Consider the following 19,846-nt stretch of genomic DNA (forward strand, 5'->3'; position numbering starts at 1 on the left):
CTTGTTGAGGAAATTTATTGCATCCCTGTTGTGTGGCAGATAGAATTTTAAGTTCTGTGGATTCATTGGACATAGATTTTGGCTGTTGTTTATGGTACTGAAGATTTTTATGCCCTTTCTGTATCCTCAGTAAAATATAATTTTAAAAGACTGCTTGTCTACCTCCCCTTAGGTGACCTGACGACTTTGGTGCTCTGGGTATAGGAACAGGGTTAGAGATGGGTTCCGGTAAATGTACCCTCTCTTCAGCTGCCAATATTGCCCTCCTTCATTTCATTGTATGCCTATAGAATATGAAGTGTGTTTTTTAAGAACACATTTAATGAAGTTGATTCATTATGCAAGGAAGGTCATCATATAATTATATCTTTTTTAAAAAAGCATTTTTAACCTTATAGAGTTGATTTTGCCTCAGTTTGGATCATGTTGAAATTATCAACAAAATGAAAGACACCCTACAAATGGAAGAAGATACTTGCAAATCATAAATCCAATAAAGAGTTAGTATCCAAAGTATATAAAGAACTTACACAACTTAATATCAAAACACAAACAACCTGATTAAAAAATGAGCAGAGGACTTGGATAGACATTCTTTTTCTTCCAAAGACATACAGATGCCCTCAGATACATGAAAAGATGCTTAAAATCACTTATCCCCAGGGAAATGCAAATCAAAACCACAGTGAGGTGTATCACCCATATACCTGTCAGAGTGGCTACTACCAAAAAGACAAAAATAACAAGTGTTATTGAGGATGTGGAGAGAAGGGAACCCTCGTTACACTGTTGGTGGGGATGTAAATTGGTGCAGCCCCTGGAGTTTCTGTAAAAAATTCAAAATAGAACTATCATATAGTCTAGCAATTCCACTTCTGGTCACTTAGCTGAGGAAAATGAAAACACCAATTTGAAGAGATACCTTTACCCCTGTGTTTACTGTAGCATTATCTACAGTAGCCTGATACAGAAGCAACCTTAGTGCTCGTCAGTAAATGAATGCGTAAAGGAGGTTTGGTGTTTATGTGTACGTGTGTGCACGCCCACTCAGACACATACACCTTAAAAAAAAAAAAATCTTGCCATTTGCTTCTAACATGGATAGGCCTAGGGAGTATTACCCTAAGAGAAATAAGTCAGACAAAGACAGACACTGTGTAATTTCCCTTATATGTGGAACCTAAAATATAAGACAACTGAACAAACAAAACAAAATGGAAACAGACTCCTAGATAAAAGAACCAAATTGTTGATGACCAGCAGAGCAGGAGCTGGGGGATGGGAGAAATAGGTAACGGGGATTCAGAGGTCAACTTCTAGTTATAAATTAAGTCATTAAGTCATGGGATATAATGTACAGCAGAGAATATACTCAATAATATAGTAATAACTTTGTATGGTAAGATGGTAACTAGATTTATCATGGGGATTATTTCATAATGTATGAAAATATTGACTCACTATGATATACACCTGATACTGGTAGGATAGTGTATGTCAATTCTACTTCAATTAAAAAAAACAGCAAAAAAAAAATTGGATTGTGGTTAATCAGTTAAGCTACAGAACCTGAGGAAACTCATAAATCCAGAAATGTCCTCTGGCGAATGATGGGCAGGAATCTGCAGGTGTTGGAGTAAACATTCTCCAGATGCCCTTACACAAATTTACAGGTGTTGAGGGATATGCATTTCTTACTGACTGTGGGAAAGAAAAGTTGAAACTGTTGATAGAGATCTTTCGTTACTAGTTCATAAACTGGAGAGGTTGTTTTGAAACCACCCAAGTCCCAGTAACAGGAAAATAATTCTCCTCCTCCTTGGATGATGACTGGGGTTGTGATTTGGGAAAAGTCTATTTGAATCAGTAACTCCCTTTGCAGACACTTTAGCTGATTGAAAGCTATTATATGCCTTTTTAACTTTCATGAGGGAAAAACCACTGATTAAAAAGCTTGATACTGGAGAACTCTTAAAAAATAAAACTGACAAAACAACAGATTTAGGGCACCTGTGTCTGTTCATCCTCATTTGCCTACCTATTATTACCCCCATAGCAATGGCGTGTCATGGTTATCAGCGTTCTTGATGACCTTGACTCATGAAGATCATGTGAAATTTGATTCTGGGGATCATTGTTAACAAAAACTAGGAAATAATCTGAGGAGTTTATTCATTCATTCATTTATTTATTTTTTAGATTTTATTTATTTGACAGAGATCACAGGTAGGCAGGGAGGCAGGTAGAGAAAGAGAGGGGGAAGCAGGCTCCCTGCTGAACAGAGAGCCCCATGTGGGGCTCCATCCCAGAACCCTGAGATCATGACCTGAGCAGAGGATTAATCCACTGAGCCAACCAGGCGCCCCAAGGAGTACATTTAAAGAAGGTGTTTAGGATACAATGTGGATGAAAACAAGTTACAAGATAGTACACATGCATGTCCATCATTTGGTAAAACCAACCATGTTTCCAATATTTATAGCAAACCCAAGTAACTCTTATAAGAAAATAAGTGTTATTAGAAGTTGGGGGAAAACCTAGTTCTTCATAAAGCAGTTAATTGACTATTTTATAATATCAAGGGGAGGAGCAAAGATGTTGAAGAATATTTTTATAGTTTAGTAACCTGGAAATGTCCACATGTTGTGCCCAGAAAAGTAATTATGAAACTGTCTATATATAGTCTGAGCTTATAAAATGAATAAACTTATAAGTACATAAAAAGTATATATAAAAAGTATACACAGTATGCAAAAGTATACAAGAAATACACAAAAATTATACAGAAGGGTAAACAATTTTCATTTAATCTTATATAGGCATTAGTGGATCAAAGAGTCCAGTCCTCCTCAAAAGAGATTGGAAAGATGTATTTCCAAGCGGTGAGTGCTTCTGATCTGGGGCCAGTTGTTTTTCTTGTCCGTGCATATTTTCATTTTCTAATATTCAAAAAACATACAGGAGCACGTGGGTGGCTCAGTTGGTTAATAAGTATCTGACTCTTGGTTTCAGCTCAGGTCTGATCTCAGGATCGTGAGATTGAGCCCCGAATGGGGCTCCGCTTGGGTTTCTCTCTCCCTCTCCCTCTGCCCCTTCCACCAAGCTTGCTCTTGCTCTCTCCCTCTCTTTGTCTCTAAAATAATAAATTTTTAAAAAGATTTATTTATTTATTTATTTGACAGAGCTGGTAAAGAGCACAAGTAGGCATAGTTGCAGGCAGAGGAAGAGGGAGAAGCAGGCTCCCCGCTGAGCAGGGAACCGAACAATATGGGACTCCATCCCAGGACTCTGGGATTATGTCCTGAGCTGAAGGCAGCTGCCCAACGGACTGAGCCGTTAGGTGCCCCTAAAATAATAAACAAATAATAAAATAATAAACAAATCTTTAAGAAAAAATAAAACATCTAGTATTTTTTTTCAAATAGGGGAAAAGTCTAAAAACTGTAATACATTACAGAGAGATTTTCACTTACTGAAAGAGAAGAAATTCAGCCCAGAAAATCACGTTTCTTTGATCTGGGCAGCTAAGCCTCATCTTACTGTTTGATAACTGAGCCATTTGAGGATTTTTGTTTTAACCCGGGCCTCCTAAGGGAGGTGATGCTTTGTAGCCTATGGTTCTTACTACTTCAGTGATGCAAACTTAAGACATCGGGGCAGCTAGTGGTCATTCAGGGGCTGAGGTTACCGCTGGAGGGTGAGGCCCCTGTGGTCTTTGTATGTGGCTGGCCTGGATGAACACTTAGCTTATGGCTGAGGAATACTCTCAGTGGAAGAAACTCAAGAGCCAGGCTAAGTGAATCATTTTCACTAGGATATGGATTTCCAAGATGCAGTCTCTGGAGTTCTGAGAAGCAAGAGATGGTGCATCCCCGCAGCCTTTTCTTGGAGAGTCTCTGTGTGCCTTAGCATTTTCAAGGTTCTGAGAAATTCTGGAGCAAAGAGACAGATCATTGCAGCCAGAGAAGGGTTTCTAGTGGAATTCCACTGACATTTAGGAGTGGAGAGCCAGGCAGATGGGCCTTGAAGGGACCAGGAGGCACTAAAGAGGAGGAGGAGATTTTTCTGGTCAAGGAGGTGCCCGTAAAGATCGGGGAGGGACCTGAAACTTTCGAGTTCTCCATACCTAAGGATGTGGCTTTAAGGGGGCAGTTTTACATGTGCATGAAGCTTGAAATGGTTTCCCAAACACATGGTAGCCTTGCAAAGTGTGTTTAAATCACATTTTGTAAATTACATAAATAAATTCCTATTTTAAGTCTTAGTAGGAGACTTGCTACTTGCAGGAATCGTGATTTCTACTGTAAAAATCCTTAGAGTCATGTAGTTTCATGCATCGGGGTTGTTTACATCAAGAAGCCACTGACTTTCAGTTCATGGGTTTTCTTACAGCATTTAGACGAATGAATGATACAATTAACCTCCTGCTCACTGGGTCTATAATGTGGAATCATTTGGCCCTGTTTTCTGCTTGATGTCTGTAGTTCTTCGTTTAAAGAAGTCATGTCAAGTGATGGGAAGAGAACCCCAAGCTCCTGTTTTGGGGAGTCTGAAGGCTTCGAGAATGAAATAATCATGCCTGCGTGCACGTGCCATGCTTGGCTAATTTTGCTGGATAGGTCTTTTAGCTCAGAAAACGTAAGCATGAGGGCAACAGATTAGAACCAAGATGATTACATTTTTCCGAGTAAATGGAGTTACCTCACTTTCTAGGTTGTGTGTTATTCCACCTGTCTTCATTGCATAGCTCGGCCTGTTGTTTTAGCTATGTTTTCACACACACACACACACACACTCTGTCTGCTACATGCATTGACTTGGATTTTGTTTATATTATATCCATTAAGAAGGGGATGCACGATGTACATCTCTGCATTTGGAATTCAGCGCTTCACAACAGTTGTCACGTACTGGTGTACATAAAGAACTGAGAATGTAACTTGCTTTACTGATGGCATTGACATTTGTATATTACCCCTATATCACTTTGTCCTAATTACAAGGATCTGACTCCCAAATAGCATGGACCAGTTACTTCATAGCCTAGTGAGTTATACTGTTACTAGTTACTGTGAGTACTTTTCTAGATGTTTATTTTCTTTTAGAAGATTTTATTTATTTTTATTTGAGAGAGAAAGAGCGAGACAGAGGAAAATAGAGAGGGAGAAGGAGACTCCCTGACGTGGGACCTGAGCTGAAGGCAGATGCTTAACGGACTGAGCAACCTAGGCGCCCCCTTTTCTAGATGTTTATAATGGAATGATGTTTAAAATGGATTGTCACAGCCAAGGAATGATTTTCAAAAAGCTAAAAATGTATTTCATGTAGATATAAAATGAACATGTAGGTTTTATTTAACTCAATGAGGAAATTAAAGGAAAATCTGAGGAACTGGGAAAAAAAAGTCATGATTTTATGGTTAGAAAAAGAACAGTACAAAGTACTGTTTTGGGTTATCTTTTCTCTGAGGCAGAAGTCAGATCTTATTTGCATTGCTGTGGCAGATTATTTGGAACTCTGCCAGTTGCACTGAGTTGTGAAATAGACAGTGGATCAGAGGTTCCTAGTCCTGTGACTGGGATGTCCCCCAGTGGGCCCTGGTGATGTCTAGCTTGCCACTGAAGGGACGTCTAGGAGTTTTCTTTTGTTCCTTTCAAAATCTTGGACATTTTTTTCTGACATCATTCTAAAAATATTTTGAGCAATTTCATTTGTTGAATGCTTACAGTTTTAGACCTTGAGACAAATGCCTGTCTAATTTGTTAAAAGCTGCGTGCTGAGATAGGTATTTAGGGTAGGTATTTGGGTTCCCAGTGTTTGGTTTTGGTACCATGTCCCCACACCGCTACCCCACCCAAGTGGAATGCTGAAAGTATGGTTAAGATGGTAGCACTGTTCCTGATATAAATATTCTCTCTAATGACTAAGCAAATACTAGTCTCTCTGCTTTTTAGTTTCTTTAAGGGAGAGCTGGGATTTCGTATCATTGGCTATTTTAAATGAAAAACAGAGTAGCTGAAAACAACTGAAAAATTCCAGTATTCTTTGTACAGATAGCGAAAATGGGACAGCCTGGAAAGTGGCATATTTTAGGAGCCTTTATAGAAAAATTTGTTAATTCCAATTAATCGGATGAGAAATCATGTGACAGCCTAGGTGAGAGCGAATGCTTCCCGTCACTGCCCCCGGTAGAGCCCTCCTCGGGACAGAAGGGCCTGTTGACTTGCCCGGCGCTGGCCCTGCCGAGGTTAAAGGTCACAGACAGAACTTAGAGACCCTCTCCCCAAGTGGCCTTCCTTTCTAGCTGAGAAACCTGCAGTCCTGACGAGAGAGGAACTTGAACAGGCCTCCATTTCCTGAAGATTTTGGCCTCAGGTTCCTTACCAAGTGATGGGAGCTGTTCGACCTCAAACAAGGTGGTTTTGTCCCACCCAGATGCTACCGTAGCAGGTCCTTACCCGTAAGTTCAGAGTCCGTGGCCATCACGAGCTCTGCCTGCGGTGATTTGCTAGTGGTAGAAATCAGGGCAGGCTGACCCTGGGACGGTGTGCACTTCCCACAACACATGTGGCCCAGACCCCCAGCAGCAGCCCCCTTGGCCTTGTACCCCAGCATCTAACTAGCAACTTCCTTTAGGGTTTTTGGAGTCCAGGTTTAGAGGCAGCCATCTGATTGGCTGGCCCCATTTTTTTTAGGTTCCCGGCCAGCCCATGAGCGGCTGCCTTGTGGCCAGGTGTTCCTGCAGGTCCAATCCGCTGCGGCTGTGTATATGGAGCTGTATCACGTGGCCGAGTCCCCGGAAGTCAGAGGGCTGTGCTGACGCCCTGACGCGCGTCTGTCCGCATCCGCTTCGAGTCACGTGGGTGATTCTCAGCCGGGAACTGGAGTTAATAAATTAATCCGCTCCTACACTGGACTGAGTTTGGGATTTCTTTTTCATCCATTTTGTATTATTAACAGTTAGCTAAGTTTTCCTTCTTCCAGGGCCGGGAAAGGGCGGTTCTGTGACTGGCAGTAGTTAGGGCAGCTAGGTTGGCCGGCCCTGCTGGGTTTTTTTCTCAAGTCCGAACTGCTTCAAAGTGTTTAAAAAGGAAATCGGAACGTTCTCTTTGTGCTCAGTTCCTTTAATTTTCATTAAATATGTGTTCTTCTCGGTAGCTAGAAAGAAACAACATTCTAAAGGCATGGTGTTTGGATTAGTTTTAAAGGCGCGTGTCTGGAATTGCCGGCCTTGCATGTGCTCCGTGTCTGCGTACGGGTGCCGCAGGCCGGGCCCCCAGCCGCCCGCAGGGCTTCCCGAGAGTACAGACGGACTGCAGGTGCGGACAGAGGCTCCGAGAGGAGAAGAGGGAGTCTGGGCCTGGCTTGGGGTCTAGAGTTTGGTGGAGGGCTGTGGTCTGCTGTCGGGGTCCCCTCAAGCATCCAGGAACCGTGAGAACCAAGATAAGGGCCCACGTGTCACTCCTTGGAGCCAGGGGTCCCGGAGTGGAGATGTCTAGCTCTGGTGGCTGGAATGCGCATATGACAGCCTCATCCTCTCCTGGTCCTCCCTTAGATGTTTTCTAGACACACGCCATTGGTCTTATACCCCGTGTGTAAAGAGAGGGGGTGCAAGTCCTAGCAAGAACAGAAGCAGGAAAAGGAACAAAAAGGTTTTTGTGGATCCCTTTAGTTCCTCCGTGTCACCATGACATAATCTCTGCTTGTGAGACTTTCTGACTAGTTGGGAAGATGGTGCTTGCAAGGGAGGCTGCTGGGACCACAGTGGATGAGACCTCAATTAAGTAGTTTTTAAAAGGCGTTATAGCTTTTGATCCTTCTGCAATCAAAACTTTTCTTGTTAGTAGCATACCCACTGTGGAAAGATGGCTTTAGTGAAAGGTAAGTTATAATCAGATATTAAGTGGGACTAATTACCAAACCAGCATTTACTGGGTGTGCATGTGATACCTTGAGGACAATGTTTTTGTTAAGTAAAAGAGAGATCATGTAGAAAATTCCTGAATTATTGTAAATATGTTGATTTTCACTGCCCACCACGGGGTCGTGGGCATGATTGACAGTGAGGGAGCGAGAAGGGAAGGTCATGAGAGAGAATTGCAGACTCAAACATTCGAATAACAACAAATAGATCTTTTGAAGGTGGGTCAACCTCCAGTTTTGAAAATGATGACTTTGGTGTGCAAAGTGGTGGCTGACCTGACCTGAGAAGTTTGACTTGATGGAATTGGTCAAGAAAAACCTGTTAGGATTTCTTAGATGACTATCGATCATCCACAATGATCGGCACCATCGTAGGTGCTGAGAGCATGTTGGCAGGGATAAAGTGTGGCCCTTCTCTTTGAGGAACTGCAATTCAATAATATTTGAGGAAGATTATATTGGCACATCCATGGGTAGGGTTTTTAGTAACCACCAGATCCCCTCCAGTAAAGCAGGGCAGGGCATTGCTTATACGAGGACCTGCCATGTCAGAAAATTCTTTTCTCAGTTTGTGAGGGTCTGAGCACAAGTTTGAGGCGCCCGAGACTCTTCTGGGCAGACTTCAGATGGGGAAATAGGAGTAGATTTTTTTAATTTGGGGTGGGAGCAGGGGTATCTGAGGATTTAATTAATATAAAAACCATTACTTGTGTTTGAAAGACCCTTTTCTGTGTCCCTTATACCCCTGTTCCCATCAGTAGCAAGAACATATTCACTGGTCTCAGGGATTAGAACGAGAGCCATGAAGTGGCCAGGAATGGTCGCCTGGTCTCAGGCAGGGAAGCGCTAATGTTGGTTGATGTTCCTTACCTTCCCGTTACCACTTGGCACACAGAAGTGTAAATAGTGGTTTGGGTGTTCCTTTTGGCCGAGCTGTGAGCTCTTTCACCGAAGCTGCTCTGGGATTTCTGTGTGATCCCACTCAGGAAAGGTTTGCTGAAAACAGGATAAAAGGGACTTTCCTTCTTCCTTCCGAGGAAGGCACTCACCTCCTCTCTGGGGAAGGGGAGAAGGGGTGATTTTTCGCCTGAGGTCACACTCAGGTCTTCAGGGATTAGCTTCAGACCATTTTGCTTTGTTCCCATTAATTTCTCTCCTCACTTCCCTTACTGTAGTTGCTCTCACTCTCCGTCGTCTCTGGGAATGGTTAGCGCCTTGTATTTCCCTGAAAATGCTTGCCCCCCCCCCCATAATGCTCTCCTTTGGCTCCCACATTTTAGTGGGCTGAAGTTTGCAGACCTGTCCTTTTCTTCCAGGTGAGCCTGTTCCTCCAAACTCCGCTCTTCAAATGCACTTTACAGAAGAGAAGAGAAGGGAAGGCCCTTTAAAAGGCAGGTTGGGAAGTCTCAGGGTAGTTAATGGATGATTTGTGTGTGTGTGTTGGTGGAGGGGTGGTTTATGTTTTCTTTTACACCCCGCTGAGCAGCTCCAAGAAGGGGCTCTGGCTTCTGGGGAGAACCATGATGTCCTGCACATCGAAGCAAGGGCTGAGGGGCGGTGGGGAAGAGACATCCAATTCCGTCTTGGTGCTAGGCTTAAAATATGGAAAAAGTCGGACTGCGGTGCAGTGAGGGGCAGATCAAGGCTTTCTTGGAGTGTCATCCCACATTGCTCTCCCTGGTGAAGGGGGTGATGCCAGCTGCTACCAGAAGGCAGCCTGGCAGGGTCCGCAGGTGCCCACGGCCCCTTCCGGTCATGTAAACTTGACCTGATGCCTGCCCCTGAATCCATCCCTCCTGAAAGACTGCTGAGGTTCTCCTCCAAGCAGGAGAGAGAGAAACCGTGCAATTAAACTGTGCTTGTTGTTAGAGATGAGGAAGAAAGCACTGACTTTGTACTTTGGATTTTGTAGTCGGAGATTAAGACTTAATTTGCATTTGCTGTTTATGAGTGAGAATGAGAAAAACTGCAGTGGTCTTTACTATTCTAATAAAGTGTCATCTTAATGGAAAAATGTAATAAAAATAGAAAGTATAATTAAATTGATCTTGTGCTGTTACTGGTCTCCGTATTATTCTTGTCTAATTACACACCATCGTCCCACTGAGAAGAAATAACTGAATTATAATTACAGAGTTGGGCTGGGGCTGCCAACAGTGAAGCGTGCCCACCGCAGTTTCCTGTCACGTGTCCGTGGTGGGCAGTGGCAGCTAATTTCAGCTTCGTCTGCTGGGGTTGTCCTGTGGGCAGCCTCTTCCTCCCCATCAGTCAGGCTGGCCCCCAAGATGAAGCCACTCCAGGAGGAAGTGATAAGGTTTGACAGGACTGGCCCTTCAAATACAAACCTGTAAAGTGGGAGCTGGCCATGCCTTCTGGAATGCTGTGAACTTGAATCTTTTCCTTCCTCAGTTGAAGAAGCCTTGCTTCTTTAACGCTCATTCCTTTTCACCCTTTCGAGCCTTCCTCCCCAGTGTGGTTTTTCTGGAGAGGAAGTCAGCGCTAGGAGACACAGAGCGGGGTGAGTATTGCTCCCCAGAATTAGCAAATAAGGGAAGACTCCCTTATTCTGTCCTCTTTCCCCCCAGTATTCTCCTGCCTGTCGCTGGGTTACTGTCTGCGAAGATCCTTGGCTTTCTGCATTTGGTCTCAACTGAAAGTTAGAGCCACAGCCCAACCCATATGGAAAAGTATTTCCCCCCCGTATGCTTTACTGTGCAAGTGGGCCCGATCCCATATACAGAAGATCCCCAGAGAGCTCTCTGCTGCTTGAACCATTAGCTCCTCTATAAGAAAGAGACAGTCCAGGCCTATTTTTGGTTCTGTCGTCACGCCACTTGCCATCAAGGCATCACCCCATCTCACAGGGCAAAGGCAGGCTGATACCCTTCATTCAGGATAAACTGGAAGCAATTTGAAACCAGGAAATAGTGAAAGAATCATTAAGTGATTTTTTTTTTTTTAATTTGACAGAGAGAAATCACAAGTAGATGGAAAGGCAGGTAGAGAGAGATCCCAGGACCCTGAGATCACAACCTGAGCCGAAGGCAGCCGCTTAACCCACTGAGCCACCCAGGTGCCCCATCATTAAGTGATTTTTAAATGGAGCAGCAGGCTTGGTCACTTTCATCTGGAAGCCAGAATAGTGTCGCTGGTACCCTGCAGAGCTGATGGGAACTCTTTCCTTCTTCCTCGCACTGTGGCCTTGGCCAGGTTTGCAAGCTTGGACAAGTTACCTGATCCCTCTGGGCCTAGGGGCTGCATCCAATCCACGGGGGATCCTAAGGCCTCCCTGCTTTGCACAGTTCTCCTAGGATTAAATGTAAAGGCAATTAATTGATTTACATATGGTGTCTGAAGGACCTAGTTATTGACGTTATTTCATACTTCTCAGTGAGGGTGCAGAAGGCCCTTTGAGCGACATGCCTTTCAGCGAGCACATCACATGGAGTCTTACCTCCGCTCCTCTTGGATGTTTTCTTGCCTCTCTGTCTTTGAGTAGCAGAATAGAACATTCTCCTTTTGAACTGTGTTCTGTGCTTTTTGAAAATATCTATGATTGAATTAAATATTCATGCAGGTATGGTGTGTCGTTTGAAGGTGGCATTATCATAGGGTCCTCAGTAATTTTCTGGTGGCAATTTGCCTCTGCATCTGTGACTTTTCCTGACGGACATCATGTTCTTTTGATTTCTCCCGCTGAAGTGGGAAAAGCACACAGAGCATAAAACAAATGAACATGACAGAAAATTACACCTTGTGAAGCGTACGGATATCTTTTGAAACTTCTCCTTTGAGGCTCAGAAAGATAAGTGGGCCTACTTTACAAACGACAGAACTAGTCAACTCTCTGGTAATTCAGAAGACTTTTGTGGACCCCGGATTACTTGATCTTTGCCTTTAAATGACTCACGAGCAGGAACCATATAGTATATTCTGTATTTAATTAGCCTGGCCTCTTTTCTGAACATTTTCCTTTTGGTTTTCTGGTGTCTCTAGCCCTGCATAGAAGCCATGAAGAAGAACAGCTTTGGAGGTGCCTGGGTGGCTCAGTCGGTTAAGCACCTGCCTTTGGTCAGGTCATGATGTCAGGGTCCTGGGATGGAGTCCAACATAGGGCTCCCTGCCCAGCGGGGAGTCTGCTTCTCCCACTCCGTCTGTTGCTCCTCCTGCTTGTGCTCTCTCTCCCTCTCAAATCAGTAAAATCTTTAGGAAAAAAAAGGAGGAACTGTTTGGCCTTACCAATTGTTTAGCTTGGCCTGTCACCCTTACCCACTTGGAGACTCTGCATCCTTATCTGTCTGCAGGCTTCAGAGCGGTTGGAAGATCAGAGGAGTTGATGTATCTGTCCTTTAGTCTTGCTTTTAGCACAAACTCGTCTGGTTATTACCTGTATTTTCATAGCTATTTTTGTACCTATAGAAAGGAGATCAATCTCCGTCCTCCGTTCCCTCATCTAACAACCAGTGAGACATGCATCTGTTTATATCATAGCTTCGGTGTCCTACAGTCTCGAGATGCTGCAGGTCGACCTCAAATAGCATCCGGTCAACCAGTTTCCTCTCATGTGTCAACATCTTTCTGAGACAGTATCTCCTTGTTATCAGCGATGACTTGCTTCTCTCTTCCCGGAGCATTTTATTTTGGTCCGGATACAGGGGTTTGTGGACTCTCAGACAGATGTCTGGATAACAGGATCTTGCCCGCAGGCGAAACTAATGTGTGGTGTTTGACAGGTGACCTCTGGGGAGAGCGGTGGCTGCAAGCGTGTGTTGGCTTTAGGTAAATTAAGCGAGCCACTCAAGATTTCTGTGTGTGTGTGTGTGTGTTTTTCCTGTATGCCGGGAATACGTTAATACAAATGTTACTTAAGTTTTTAAAAAGGTAACTTTTGGGGCGCCTGGGTGGTTCAGTCAGTTAAACATCTGTTTTTTCTGCTCAGGTCACAATCTCCACAGTTCTGGGATCGAGTCCTGCATCGGGCTCCCTGCTCAACGTGGAGTCTCCTCCCTCTGCCTCTCCCCCTGCTCATGCGCTCTCTCTCTCAAATAAATAGTCTTTTTTAATTTAAAAAAAAGGGTAACTTTTTCCTCTTTCTACAGGTACCATAATTCACACTTGTATTGGAAGGGTGATAGCTCATTCTTAGTTGAGAAAGTCTTTAATGAAATTAAATGAGGAAGCAAGTCTAAGCCTTTAAGGGGGTGTGTGTTGAAGACGACTTAGAAACTCTTCGATCATACTCATTCTCATATACATGGTCTTCAAATGTTCTACTTGCTAGTAATTGTGTTCAATAAAGAATGAGAATTTAAACAGGTTGCTACCCTTTTACCCTGTAGTAATTCTTACAGTTGAAAATCATTGAAAAATGATTTTTTCTTGCTTTTTAAATCTTTCTCTGTATCATCAGTTAGCAAATTATTTGCCTGACTGGAGAAGAGATAATTCAGAAAAGTGTATGGTTTTAAAACTCATGCTCTATCATTAGGTATGCTTGTTATACAGTTTTTTATGAGTGGTGAATTTGCTTGCTTGCTTCTGCATGACTTTGCCTAATAAAATTTACTCTGTATACCGTGGCAGCCAGAAATTAGCTGGGAAGTGGGAAAGAACAGTTTTTGCTGTGGATAGAGAATAAGAAGTAAACAGTAGTTACCTTGGGTTTTAGTTTTTTTCTTAGAAACAGCTTGTTTTCTCATAAGCTGCTCATTACATTTTAATTTACTTAGTATTTTCTTCTAGGTTGGAAGGAAGATTGATACAGACAAAAGCAGCATGATTCAGGTAATGGGTTTTTAATTTCTTTATGTACCTTTTAGACTTGATTTGTATTTTCCATGTTTTTCCATGGAGAAGACCTTAAAAAAAACACACCCAATTTTTGTGGCCAATTTGAATATATAAAGAATGTTTTGGGTATATAAAGATAATAGTCAAATGCTTACTTACACCATTTAATTAACTCAGTCACTTATTATATATTTAATAATTGTGTGTCTCTGTCACACAATATTATAACTCATGCTGTCTCCTACCTCAGAGTAGTTTTCTTCCCTTTTCCTCCCAGTCCTTACGTACATACCTGATGTCGGCGGCTCTATTATTGGTCACATTGTTAAAGCACCCAGTAGCATTTTCCAGAGCACATTACCATTTTGGTTGGCTGCGATGCAGCACATTGGGAATCCGTGTGTGAGGCTATAACTGGAAGTTTTACTCCAAGCTGTAAGGAACCATGTGCCCAATGTTAGGACAGCTGTTATCTTGGAGCTGTCCACTGGGTGATGGTTTGTGGGTTGGCTTTGTGAAATACTCTTTCCTTCTTTCTTGCTTCCATCTATTCATTTGTTTAGTACGTTTATTTTGAGGTAAGTACATGCCCATTGTTTACAATTAAAATAATACTGTAACAGGGATATTTGGGTGGCTCGGTCGGTTAAGCGTCTGACTCTTGATTTCAGCTCTGGTTGTGATCTCAGGGTTGGGAGGTCGAGCCCCACATCTGGCTCCTCGTGCAGCACAGAGTCTGCTTGGGATTCTCTCTCCCTCTCCCTCTGCTTCTCCTGCCTGCTCACACACGCTCTCTCTCAAATCAATGAGTCTTTAAAAGAAAACACAATACGGTAACAGCCGTTCCCCATTGCACTTAGACCGCTGTCACTCCTGTGCCCAGGGGCAGCCCTTTCTGACTCTTCTCCTTATGCTCTCTCGCACTTGCCTGCCCGTTTCTAAGTAACACACCATGTGCTGTGAGTGTCACTCACTGGTCTCTCTTAAAATTGTAGACTTTTACTGATTTCCTGCTAAGGATTTAGCCCTCACATGTCATCCCTTACCCTCAGCTTGCGTCGCCCCCTCCTGTCTCCACTTGATGTGTAGAGTCATGATACTGTGTGTGAGTACATTAGTATCTAGTGTTTGCTTTATTACGACTGGGTTTTGTTTGTGGCTGAGCACTGTGACACTTACGTGGAAATGTCTCCGGGTATTCTGCTTCCCAGCTGGTTGTGTGTGATCTGCTTTGTTTCTCTGGAAAATGTTTGACTCTTCTGTATTCCCCAGAGTGCTGAAATTCCCAGCGGGGACACATGTCTGAGAATCTTTTGATGTCAGTGGTCCTTTCAATTCTGAAACTCACATCCTTCAATTTGGGAAATTTTCTTGTACTACTTGGATAACGTCCTTTCCACTCTTTTTTCTCTTTTTTTGCGAGCTTGTTATTTGGATATTTGGACCCACTGATTTGATTCTTTCATTTTCTTACTTTTTTTCCCGAGCTTTTTTTTTTTTTTTTTTTTTTTTTAAAGATTTTACTTATTTATTTGACTGAAAGAGAGAGAGGGAGCACAAGCAGGGGGAGTGATGGGTAGAGGGAGAGTGAGAAGCAGGCCTCTTACTGAGCAGGGAGCCCGATGTCAGGGTCGATCCCAGGACCTTGGGATCATGACCTGAGCGGAATGTGGACTCTTAACTGACTGAGCCACCCAGGCGTCCCTTCTGAACTATTTTCCATCTCTGGGTGTTTTTGTTCTTTCTGAGAGATTTTCCTGTTATTGTTGAACTTTTAATATCTGCCAGCATGTTTTGATTTTTATTGGTCTCTGAATATTTTATTTTTAAAAAGAGAATCCTGTTCTTGTTTGATAGGAATAGGGATGGTTTGTTTGGATGGGGAAGAGATCTGGGGCTCTAATTGCCCCTCCATATTTTGGCTTCAAACAACACAGTAGTTTTTTGACCTTACAGTTCTGTACATCAGAAGTCTAACGGTTCTCACTGGGCCCCAGTCAAGGTATCTGGTTGCCTTCCTTCCTGGCGGTTCTAGAGGAAAATCCGTTCCCTGTCTGTTCTAGCTTCTAGAGGCTGTCGTCTGCCATCCTTGGTTGTTGGCCCCCTTCCGGGTAGGGGCTGCTTTAAGTGAGCAGGTCAAATACATCTAATACTGCATTTCTCTGACTTCTCCTCCCTTTTTCCCTCTTTAGGAATCTTGTGATTACCCTGGACCCACCTAGATAATCCAGGATAATCTCCTCCTACCTTTTTTTTTTTTAAATTGTGGTAAAAAACCAAAAAATATAAAATTTACCATTTTAACCATTTCTAAGTGCCTGGTACAGTAGTGTAAACTCTATTGATACTGTTCTGCCACAGACCTCTAGAACCTTTTCATCTTACGAAACTGACATTCTGTACCCATGGATGGGGCTCTCCCGTCCTCCCTGCCCTAGCCTCTGGCATCCACTCTTTACTCCCGATCTGTAAGAGCCTGACTGCTTCATGTACCTCATGGAAATGAAGTCTCACACTTTTCCTCTGTGGGTGACAGGCTTCTCTTACTCAGCATAATGTCCCCAAAGTTCTTCCATGTTGTAGCACATGACAGGATTGCCTTTTTTAAAAAAATATTTTTAAATTTTTTTATTAACATAAAATGTATTATTAGCCCCAGGGGTACAGGTCTCTGAATTGCCAGTTTACACTTCACAGCACTCACCATAGCACATACCCTCCCCAATGTCCATAACCCCACCACCTTCTCCCTTCCCCCTACTCCCTGGCAACCCTCAGTTTGTTTTGTGAGATTAAGAGTCTCTTACGGTTTGTCTCCCTCCCGATCCCACCTTGTTTCATTTTTTCCTTCCCTACCTCCCAAACCCTCCACGTTGCCTCTCAAACTCCTCATGTCAGGGAGATCATATGATAATTGTCTTTCTCTGATTGACTTATTTCACTCAGCATAATACCCTCTAGTTCCATCCATGTCGTTGCAAATGGCAAGATTTGTTTCTTTTGATGGCTGCATAGTTCCATTGTATATATATGCCACATCTTCTTTATCTATTCCTCTGTTGATGCACATATAGGTTCTTTTCATAGTTTGGCTCATTTTTTAAAGACTAAGTGTTAGTATCCCATTTTATGTCTCTACCGCTTTTTCTTTAACGATTCACCTGTTGACGGACATTTAGGTTGCTTCTCCCTCTTGGCTATTGTGAATAGTGCTGCAGTGAACCTGGGTGTGCAGGTATCTTTGTTTTAAATTTTTTTTTTAATTTAAAAAGTTTTCCCCATGTTTTATTCAACTGTAATTAACATTTAGTGTTCTGTTAGTTTCATGTGTACAATATACTGATTTACAGTTCTCTGTATCACCCCATGCTCATTGTGACAGGTGCACGCCTTCATCCCCATCACCGTTTCCCCCATCCTCCACCCATACCTCCCCTCCAGTGACCATCAGTCATTTGTCTAGAGTTACGATTTTGTCACTTTTGGGGACACCTGGGTGGCTCAGTTGGTTAAGCACCTGCCTTCGGCTCAGGTCATGATCCCAGCGTCCTGGGATTGAGTCCCACATCGGGCTCCTTGCTCCGCAGGGAGCCTGCTTCTCCCTCTGACTCTGCCTGCCACTCTGCCTGTGCTCACTCTCTCTCTCTCTGACAAATAAATAAATAAAATCTTAAAAAAAAAAAGATTTTGTCACTCTTTTTCTTTGTTTCTCACTTGTTTTGTTTCTTAAATTCCACCTATGAGTGGAGTCATGTGATATTTGTTCTTCTCTGACATAGTTCACTCAGCATTGTACCCTCTGGCTCCATCCATGTCATTGCAAATGGCAAAATTTCATTCTTTTTTATGGCCGAGTAATATTCCTCTGTGTGTGTGTGTGTGTGTGTGTGTGTATCACATCTTCTTTATCCATTCATCAGTTAGTGGACACTTGGGACTGCTTGTGTGATTTGGTTGTTACAAATAGCACTGCAATAGACAGGGGTGCACGTAGCTTTTTGAGTTAGTGTTCTTGTACTCTTCAGGGTAAATACCCAGTAGTGCAATTGCTAGGTTGTAGGGTAGCTCTATTTTCAAGTTTTTAAGGAGCCTTCATACTGTTTTCCAGAGGGGCTGCCCCAGTTTGCCTTCCCACCAGCAGTGCACAAGGCTCCTTTTTCTCCACGTTCTCATCACCACCTTGTGGTTTCATCCCTTCCCTCCTTCGCAGCCACTGACAGTGCGAGGTGCTCTCTTAGGTGGTATGGATTTTTATTTCCCCTGATGATCAGTGATGCTGAGCACCCTTTTATATCCCTCTGGACCACCTCTGTGTCTTCTTTGGAGAAATGTTTTTTTAATTGGGTTATTTGCCCTTTGGGTTGACTTGTAGGAATTCTTTTTTTTAAAAATTATTTTTATTAACATATAATGAATTATTTGCCCCAGGGTTGTAGGAATTCTTTATGTATCCTATGTATTAACCCCATTATCGTATATGTAGTTTGCAAATATTTTTTCCCACCTCATAGTCTACATTGTGACTGACTGTTTCCATTTGTCTATGTTTTCTTCTGTAGCCTGCACTTTTGGGGTCAGATCCAAGAAATCATTGCCAGGCCCAGCATCATGTGTTTTCTTTCAGCAGTTTTTATTGTCAGCTCTTCCGTGGAGGCCTTGAATCCAGTTTGCGTTAATTTTTGCGCGTGGCATCAGGGAAGGGTCTAACTGCTCTGTGCAGACTTTTAGCCAGTCCCTGTCCACCCCGCCCCCTCCCCTGTCCTTCTGAGGAACCCCAGCCCCGTTCCTTGAGCAGTTGGCTGGGGTTGTTTGCTTCTCTGGGCAGGGAGGTCCCAGCATGCTCTGCGGGGCGCGCTGGTCATCTCTGCTTTCGGCTTCCAAAGTGTCGCTGCTGTCTGTTGTCTCCTCTCACCTACTTTTCTCTTCTCTTTGTCCTTAGGAATTTTGGTCTTTTTCTCGCTTTACCACAAATCTAATTGCGGGGGAATTTGGAGGGAAGCAGAGATAAACAGCTCTATTCTGTGGGTCATCAATTATTCCAAAATCCAGATTGCTCTTTTAAATGATATGTCATTTTTTTTTATCATGATAATTAAGTATCATTTTAAAAAGCAATCTGAATTAGGGGCTTTAAAAAAATGGTATCCTATAAATGCCCTTGTCGGGATATGCCTCCAGAAATAATTGTTGAGTCTGTTCCTTTGCTTCCTTTTCTCTGAAAACATCTAAGGCCAACATTGGTTGAAGTTACTTTCCCGAACGTTATTTTATAATTCAAAATAAACAGATTTTTATTCATAATATGAGGTCTTGAATATAAGATGATACCTGTTTCCTGAGGTACACTTTTTTTGGTGAGGGAAAAATCCTTGCTTTATCTTCAGGTGTCTATTCTGTATGTTTTATTACCAGGAGATGATGTTCTTTTATGTATATTTTACTCCAAAGCTTTAATTCAATAGTCTTGAGTCAGTGTAACGACAAGCCTGATTTTTGTTAGTTGTTTAATTAATTTGTGACCATAGCTTTCTTTGCGACTGTACACAACTTCCTCAACTTACCATGAGCTTATGTCACATAAACCTGTCATAAGTTAAAAGTATTGTAAGTTGAAAATGCGTTTTTGCTACAGCTAATGTACTGAGCATCATAGCTCAGCCTAGCCTACATTAACCATGCTGGGAACGCTGACCTTAGCCTCTAGCTGGGCAGAGTCCACTAACACAGAGCCTAGTTTATAATCGGTGTTGAATGGGTCATGTAATTTATTCAATACTGAATTCAGTACTGAAAATGAAAACCAGAGGTGTTGTGTGGTACAGAATGGCTGTTAAGTTACCCTCATGTCTGGTAGATGCCTGGGAGCTGAGGCTTGCTGCCGCCCAGCATCATTAGAGAGTATTCTACCGCAGAGCCCTAGACCAGGAATCAATCCGAATTCAAAGCCTGGTATCTGCTGAATGTGTATTGCTTTTTGCATTGTCATAGTCAAGAGGTCACAAGTTAAACCATCATAACCCAGAGACCACCTGTATTTGATTATTTCCAGGTATAGTCCTATTTTTCATAGACAGGATAAAGAGAGGGTAATCAAGGGACTGCCTTAGGCTCTGACAAGGTTCTCTGTGCTGTT

The 19,846-nt window shown here is 42.8% G+C and overlaps 1 protein-coding gene across 7 annotated transcripts in view; it reads left to right on the forward strand.

The window, feature by feature from the left end:
- SGMS1 (sphingomyelin synthase 1) overlaps positions 1 to 19,846 on the forward strand; it is a 262,858-nt gene that overhangs the window by 109,660 nt on the left and 133,352 nt on the right. For all 7 annotated transcript variants that reach the window (XM_044239513.1, XM_044239503.1, XM_044239509.1 and 4 more), the window contains one exon: positions 13,666 to 13,707. The gene's annotated coding sequence lies outside the window, so the exon portion shown is untranslated. The remainder of the gene's footprint in view (positions 1 to 13,665; positions 13,708 to 19,846) is intronic.

Source organism: Neovison vison, chromosome 2 (assembly GCF_020171115.1).
Source record: "Neovison vison isolate M4711 chromosome 2, ASM_NN_V1, whole genome shotgun sequence".
In the NCBI taxonomy this organism is placed as follows: Eukaryota; Metazoa; Chordata; class Mammalia; order Carnivora; family Mustelidae; genus Neogale; species Neogale vison.